Below are 8541 nucleotides of genomic sequence, written 5' to 3'. Positions count from 1 at the left end.
TCAAAAAGGTAAAAAGAACCAAAGAAACACAGTTTGGCCCCAGAATCAGAGCCATCTCTGCCCTTGACACAAAACCTAAGCAGGGAAAAAGGACCAATCACTGAGCCCCTAGAGGACTGGAATTCTTCCCCCCACCCCCACCCCCACCCCCACCCCAGGCAGTTACTGGCTGCTGGGACACCCCCCCCACCAACTGGCAGTTGGGAATTCCCCTCAGGCCTGGACATCCCTTTCCATCATAGGGGGCAGCCAATCCCAAGCCTGGAAGTCTGGAATTCCCCTCACCCTACTTAGGGGCAGCCAATCACAAGCTCAGAGGCTTGGAATTCCCCAAGCCACTTCCTGTATATGTATATGTATATGTATATGTATATGTATATGTATATGTATATGTATATGTATATGTATATGTATATGTATATGTATACCACTGAAGTGTGTGGTGTCTCTCCTGCACTGGTCCTGCTGCTGCTGCTCTCGACAGCGGGACCCAAGTTAACTCGCAGTACTCTTTGCTTTTGCATTGAATGTGGTCTCATGATGGTATTTTGGGGGGATCTGGACTTTGGGGGTAACAATGCATTCATTCACTCGTTTATTTATTTTGGTTGTTGGCACAGGTTTTACTATGTAGCTAAAACTAGTCCTCAGATTCATGATTTTTTGCCTCAGCCTCCAAGCCCTGGGGTAACAGATGAGCACCACTATACCCGGCTTTTGGTGACCCATTTTAAATCACCTAGTGCTTTTAAAAAGCTCATGGCAACACCCCAGATGGTGATGTTTCTCTTGGTGAGCAGCTGACAGTGGAATTTTAGAAGACCCATAGGTGGTTCTGCTGTGACCATGGCTGAGACCAAGGGACAGTGACCCTTGAGGCATCGAGTGGGGATGTCGGCCCTGGGTGCACAGATAGCTCGCCAGGACTCCTTTGAATGGACTTCTCAACCATCTAAACTTAAATCTAAGTCTTTGGTGGGGGTTCCTGGGCAATGATATTTTTATTAAAACCATTCTAGATTATGCCAAAGGGTTGGCAAAGCTGACTGCAGATGGGATGAATAAGAGAGAGGCCAGTCAACTGCTTCTTCTAGACATCAGAGACAGTTCTCCACCTCTTCCCCTTCCTGGGTCTGCAGAAGCAGGTAACCATGGCTGTAGCTGGGGCTCCCGTTAGGAAAGCAGGGTGTGGTTGCAAGCACTCTGGGCCTCTCCGCAGGGGCTAGCAAGAATACAGCCTCTGGCCACTGGCTATGAAATCTTGCAGCAGCCAGAGTCCTGTTCAAGTCTGGTGCCCTGACTCCTCTAGGCAAAGCGAGAAGCGGCACTTTGACTTCTTTTGAACAGAACGGCTGTGACTCTCGAGATAGGCTTTTCTGAGGGAGGGAGGAGGCGGGCATCTTTATGCTTGGAGCCCTTTGTGCTGCGCAGACTCTTTCATCCCCGCAGCAGCTGCGCTCCTGAGTGCTCCATCACTTCCTAAACGCGTCCTCTGAAAGGGTCCAGCTGTTGCTTTCCATCAGGTCCTGAAAAGGACGCCTTTCATTTGAAGAAAGCACAGATGCATTAGGGCTTGATGTTGGGTTAGGGGTGTTGACGTTTGCTGCTCAAAATTGGGCCAAATAATTATACCTATTAGAAAAACTGTTAGCACAGGAGCGACAAGGCAAGCCTTGGAACACACTGCTAGATACAGCAACAGTTCTTTTGCACTGCAGAGCTAGGAAATACTCCATTTTGTCCCCTATGTGACCACTAGAGTCTGAATGCTTGGTCCCCGATGCGGATGTTGAAATCTAATCCCCAGTCTGGTGACACTAAGAGGCAGGTTTCTCAAAGGTCTAAAGGGCTTGGTGCGGGCTGGATGGACCACTCAAAGGTTAGGAGCTCTTGCTCTTTGCAGAGGACCCTGGTTTGGTTCTGAGACCCCTCATGGTGGTTCACAACCACTTGTACCTCCAGCTCAGAGAATCGTCTGCCCCTTTCTGGTTTCCATGGGTTCTTGCAAGCATGTAGTGTGAAAACATACTCGGGTGCACACACACACAAACACATAAAATAATTTTTAGAAAAGTTAAGGTCTTTGCCTTCGTGAAGAGAATGAGAGCCTTTCTGGAAGAGGCCTGGAAGGGTCACTTGACCCTTGCATTACACGAGGAAACCTCCAGAAAGTGCCGTCCCCAGAGCAGAGAGAGAACATATCAGACACAGACTCTGCTGGGCACTGATCTTACCTTCCAGGCTCTAAATCACAATAAAAATAATTTCCCTAACACAGAGAGATCCATAAATGATTATAGAGAAACTCTGGGCTGGGGTGATAGCTCACTGGTATGAGGGTCTCAATTAAGATTTGAGAATCCACATAAAGCCAGGCTCAGCAGTCTGTCTCTGTAATCCTGGTGCTCTGGTGGGAAGGCAGGAAGTAGGGGCAGGCGTTGCATTAGGTCCCTGGAGCTGTACTTAACAGTGAGCATGGTCATCGTCTTCTGGAAGTGTAAACTTCCATGGAGAACAGAAATAATTCATAACAACAATAGTAAGCATAAACATCCTTTTCTCCTCTCTTAATAAACAGTCTTTCTTTCCTCCTTCTCTCCCTCTTTACCCCCTCTCCTAACCTCCTGAGAAAGGCATCCGACGAGGTCAAACAGTGCAGGTAGAAGAGGCAGTGGTTCAGCAAGACCACGAGCTACGGGAGACTAATGTCCTAGTTAGGTTTAGCTGTCACCTTGACACAGCCTAGAGCAGCTGGCATGGAACTCTCCCCTGAGGGCCTGAGGGATTGCTGGGACCATGCATGGATCATCATCAGAGTGCGCATGTCTGCGGGGCACTGTCTTGATGGTTAATTGATATTGGAGCACTCAATGTTTGTGACACCATTTTCTGGGCAAGTAATCCTGGGCTGTGACTGGTCTTCCAGATGACCCAGGGCTCAATTCCCAGCACCCTTACAGTAGTGGCTCACAACCATCTGTAACTCCAGTTCCAGGTCATCCAACAACCTCTTCTGACCTTCAAGGGTATCAGTCATGCAAGTGGCAGTCACAGAAAAACACACAGGGAATCTTAAAGTGATCCAGAGCCGTACCACCAGAAACACAGTATGTATCTCCAGAGTTGGTTCAGTGAAACGATCCCTTGTCTGCTACATTGTAGCCAGTAACGCATAAACTGGCTAGACAACGTCCCAGACACAGACTGAAGGCATTCTACAGCATGGCCCGGAACTGCTTCCAGTGTTATTGCCCTAGCCTCAAGACTTGAATAGAAGCAGAAGTCAGAAATGTTCCAGATGTGGAGGGACCCGTGACCCTGGCTTGAGTTCCCTGTTTATAAAAAGCTGCTGAGTCCACTGGAAAAACCTAAGTGGGTTTGACCAGGGGACATGGGGAAATTCTTTGTACTATTTATGTAACTTTTCCATAGGAAACTGTTTCACACACACACACACACACACACACACACACACACACACACACTCACACACAGTATGATTGTCATGGTAATACAGCTTGTGCAAGCTGTTGTGGTTGCTGGTGGGGTGCTGCTGGGTGAAGATGGGGGTGGAAAACAATCAGGTGGCTCTGGATAAGAGAACATATTTGTCAGATAGGAGGAGGATTTAGAATTTGAGTTTCCCTGATGTGAGCTGTGAGGTTCTCCTTCCCAGTGATGTTTGCCTGAGCAGCTCACCTGGAGACTCTGCCGTTGGACCTTGGCTGGTCTGCGAACACTGGAGTCTACCAGAACCTCAGAAGACCTTGGAAAGCTGAAAGGAAACTTAGTGGACCATTTGTTGCCACCAGGTGAGCTCTCCAGCACTGCCTCGGCCAGCGCACCTAATGCAGCCTGCAGCAAGGAGCTGCCCACCCAATGCAGCCTGCAGCAAGGAGCCAGCCCACCCAATGCAGCCTGCACCGAGGAGCTGGAGCCAGTTCTCCTGCTCTCTGGTCCTCAGATTCGGGTCACCCACACTCGCACAACCAGGGCCAGCTCCACTGTTTTACCCCAGGTCAGTTGCAGGGCCCTCTCTCCCGGATGGCTGCTGGGGGAAGAAGGGGGCGGTTCATCTCTCCTGCTCTCATGCGTGCAGGGCCGGCTCACCTGAGTCCCCCATCACCACCAACACCACACACACTCAGCAGAGTCGGCTCTACTGTGCTGCCTTGGCAGGTTGCGGGGTCTCCCCTCTAGTGTGCTGCAGCTGGTGAGGGGCGGGACTAGTTAGTTCTTCCATTCTCATGACCCAGGGGCCAGCTCTCTCACCTGCTGTAGGTGGCAAGGTTGGGAGGGGGCAGCATCCCAGCCCACCCCAGCATCCACCTCTGGAGCATGTGAAGGGGACAAATCCACAGATACAAAACTACAGGGTCCCTGTGACATAGGTCAACAACAGGACTGAGTCATGGCAATGACACTTGCAAATGAAGATGACAGGCCTAAAGGGTGAACCTAAGACACCTGCCACGCTATCACTTCCACAGTGAGACTCTTTTTGTTTTGTTTCTTTACTTTGCTTGGCTTTTGCTTTTTCTTTTCAATTTTTGGTTTGTTTTGAGAGGGAGGTTACGAGGGCAGAGGACAAATTTGGGGTGGGGGGAACGGGGAGGTGAGTGGCGTTGGGATACAAGATATGAAATCCACAAAGAATCAATAAAAGTTTGAAGAACTAAAAAAAGAAAAAAGAAAAGGAAAGAAACTTAGTAGACAACATACAGCCAGCAGATGGCAGCAGGCAATTCTGGGAAAGAAGGGCCTACTGGAGCCGGAGGTGTGGAGAGACCAACACCAGGCTTTTTCTGCTGTTGGATCTCTGTGAATGATCAACATTCACAGGCTCCTGCTGGGCAAGGGAATCTCCTGCCAGCTGTCCCCACTCTCTGGAAAAAAATGGGAGAAGGAGCAGGGCTTACAGAAAAGTTGACGTTGTGCTTTTAAAGAAAGATGCTTTTATTTCTTCCAATAATGTAGAACAGAAAAAGAGAAGCCATCTCTGTCACAGAACTTGAATGAAATGCCTGGAGAGTCCTGGGAGTTATTAGACAGAGCTGCACTCACGGGTTAGGGGCGTGACGTCATCAGGATCTGTGACAAAACAAAATGAATAGGAACTCAGTTTCCTTGTAGACTGGAGAGCATGTGAGCATCAGATGAACCAAAAACATATGCGGGGTTTACAGGGTAAGGCAACCAGTCCAAAGAGTTGCAATTGTTGCTATTTATTGGACACTTACCTAAGGCCGGTAAATAGCACCGCACCAAGCCAAGAGTTCTGTGTGTGCTGTACCATGAAGTCCTTTCCTAAGTTAAGGGTGTCTGTTTAACCATCTCACGTTTACATTTTCAGGCTTAGAAAATTTAAGTCATTAGTATTAATATGTTAAGGTGTTTACTGTTGCCTTCTGGGGCTATAGTGACCAGAGCAGGATTAAACGTAGATATGATCTCTCACTTCCTGTAATTTACTGCCTAGCTGTGAATCCAAGGGTTGAGAACAGATTCAGAACTTGACATCAAGTTGGTCAGATTCAAAAGCCTTACTTTTGTCCTTAATAATGATAACACTAATAACCATAATAAAGCTGTACTGTTTCTTATTGTTTTGTTTACCCGCTTCCTTAGAGCAAGTTTTTATTAAACCTCTTATTTGTACTTACTTCATTGGTTAAAGTAGAAATTAAAAGTAATTTATAGTTGTTTGGAGCACACACAAGATAATATCTAATTAAGTGCTTACTGTATTCTGGAATCCAAACTCATCAATAGCAGGTCATTGTTATTACTGGGATGGCCTTGCTTCCGAGATCACATCCAACTCTCATTAACTCACCCTGGGAACTGTCCAAGGATAGAATGTGCCCAGCCTTGAGATAGGGGAAGAGGTTTCATACTGCGGATGCTGGTTTTTGCCTTGTTAGCATCTTTCCTTTGGGAGGACCACGGCATTATTTTCTGTCCACGTGTCCTGGATATGGCTGGCCCCAACCCCACCAGGGATAGAAGGGTAACTCGAGCCAAGCCATGTGGGGCAATTCCTCCTCCCAGGGTCATCAATTGAAGGGTGAGCATCTCATTCAAGTTATCAATTGAGAGTAAATTCAAGAGCTTTTCAAAGGGTTACCAGAAAAGGAATGATCTTTTAGCCGAGGCTATTTGCAGGAAGGGATATCAGAACAGCATCAGGTCAAGAGCAAGGTCATCTGGGAGAAAGATTGTAGTCAATGGATGCATGATAATCCTGATGACATCATCCAAACCCCAGAGCCAGGGACTGGCAAGCTTTTACTGGAAAAGGCCAGCTCATAAATATATCAGATCATTCCTGCAGAGACTCGGTGCATTATGGCTTGAGAGCAGCCCCAGACAGCATGCAAAAGAAGTTATCTGGCTTTGTGCCACTAAAACTATTTACAACAGAAGATGATCGGGCATGGGGAGATGGTTCAGGGCTGAAGAGAACTTCTGTTCTTCCTTAGCACCTGGGTTCTGCTCCCAACACCCACATCAGGAGGCTCATAACCCTAGTTACAAGGGATATTGCACCCTCTTCTGGCCTCGTCAGGTACCTACATGTGTGACAGACACACACTCATAAATGAAAAAAAAAATTAATCTTATAGAGAGCAGGCGATGGGCTAATGTTCTCTCTTGTCTGAGGCTGTCCCTAAAGCTGGATACCACTGGTTTCTTCAATTAGGGCTACCTCTGACCTCCTTTCTGGATTAGGCCAGTTTGAGTGAAATTTATATTATAAAAGCGGGAAGAACCCTGATACAAACTCCAATTTGATAAAATATGGCCTTAATTAATCTGGCGTATCACAGATTACATAATGGTAGGGAAAATAATTCATCACTCCTATTACCAAATGGAAACCTTCAGAGGGGACATTCTTCCTCTAAGTCTGTTGTAGATGGAGGCCGCTCGCTTGTTCATTTCCTGACTGCTCCCGTTACGAGCAACCTCCGTCTACAGTTCATTGTATGGTTGTGAGTGTTTGAGGTCATGTGTTGCTGCCGAGGAAGTTGAAACTTAACTGCCATTAAATCTCCTCATCGCAGAGGAGGAGCGAGCACCTGCCTGGGTCTCGGTTTCTCGGTTTCAGAACGGGAGACTACAGTAAATCACCGTAGACAAGATGATCCCAGAAGCTGTCATCTTCAAATATTTAAGAACCCCTTTGGAGAAGTTCTTTTCCAGTTATCGTAAAAGGGGGATGAAGGGATGTTATGTTCAGGGAAGGACGGGATCTTTGGAAGAGACAGGCCTGAATGTTCCTGTCAGTGGGATTTATCACCCTTCTTAAGAAATGACTTTGCTATATGGAAGATTTCGTGTTCCTTGGATCAAGGCTGCCTGTTCTAGCTCTCTAATTTCCGGAGTTACTCAGACTTTCCTGGAATTAAGCTGATTTATGTGAAAGCTGAACACTGCACTCCTCGTCTCTAAAGCTCGGGAGAGCGCTTGACGGCAAGTTGCAGACATTAGAATTAAGGATCGGCTTCCAAGGAGTGCCGGTGTTTACTGGGCCACCAGGTGCCCTAGGAGTGGCAGAGGACAGTCACCAGCATCTTTACCATCATCTTGGGTTGTAATGAAGAGCTGAATTACATGGTACAAATCTGAAATACTGTCTTCATTACAAGAGGGGAGTTGATGTGGGTGAAAGACATTGAGAAGGCCTCTTGTAGGACTAACTAAAAGTAAGGACATTTCAAGTGGAAAGGATTACTGGGACCATGGTCTGGCCCTGAGGGTAAGCAAGTCATTGCATTAGATAAGGGTTTATTAGGCACCTTTGTGCCAAACAATGGACTGAGCCCCATAAACACAGCAGGAATGAAGAACAGAGTTCAGTTCTAGTGATACCCGCAGTCTACAGGAGGTGCAGACACCACCACCTATTGAAGAAGACTGTGGTTGTGTCCATTGCTAGAGGTCGGTTGGAGGGAGGGGCAGCCAGTGAGCTGGGGAAGATGGAAGCGGTGTGACTTAAGGCACAAGTTGGTGGAGGAAGCACAGCACACTAACATACGGTACACCGAAGGGATCAGCCAGGCGGGAATGGAAAGAAAATCGGTGAGTATGGGAATGCCAGGAGAGGGTGAACCCAGCCCTTCTGCTTTTGTCTATTCCCCAGAACCTGTGTCCTCATCTCTGTTAAACCCAGGGCAGTGCCGCTGCTAGATGAAAGTCTGTAATTCTCTTTACATTTAACTTATTTACTGTGGGAGGTGGGCATAATGGTAAAAATAAAACAGCACCTGCCCCAAGGGGCCCACGGGCTGAGTCCCAGGCAGGGAGTTGTGCAGCAGGTGAGAGAACTCAATGGGTCAGCCAGTCCCATGAGGAGCAGCCAGTGAGAGACAGAGACGGATAGGCACGCTAGGCATAGAAAGAGGTATTTATTCAGTAGGTCATGAGAGGAAAGGGAAGGGGGAAAAGGGGAGAAGGGGGAAGAGCAGAGGGAGAAAGAGAAACACACAGAGAGAGAGAGAGAGAGAGAGAGAGAGAGAGAGAGAGAGAGAGAGAGAG

The sequence above is a fragment of the Microtus ochrogaster genome, chromosome 21 (genome assembly GCF_000317375.1).
Source record: "Microtus ochrogaster isolate Prairie Vole_2 chromosome 21, MicOch1.0, whole genome shotgun sequence".
In the NCBI taxonomy this organism is placed as follows: Eukaryota; Metazoa; Chordata; class Mammalia; order Rodentia; family Cricetidae; genus Microtus; species Microtus ochrogaster.
Note: the sequence above shows the minus strand (reverse complement) of the source record.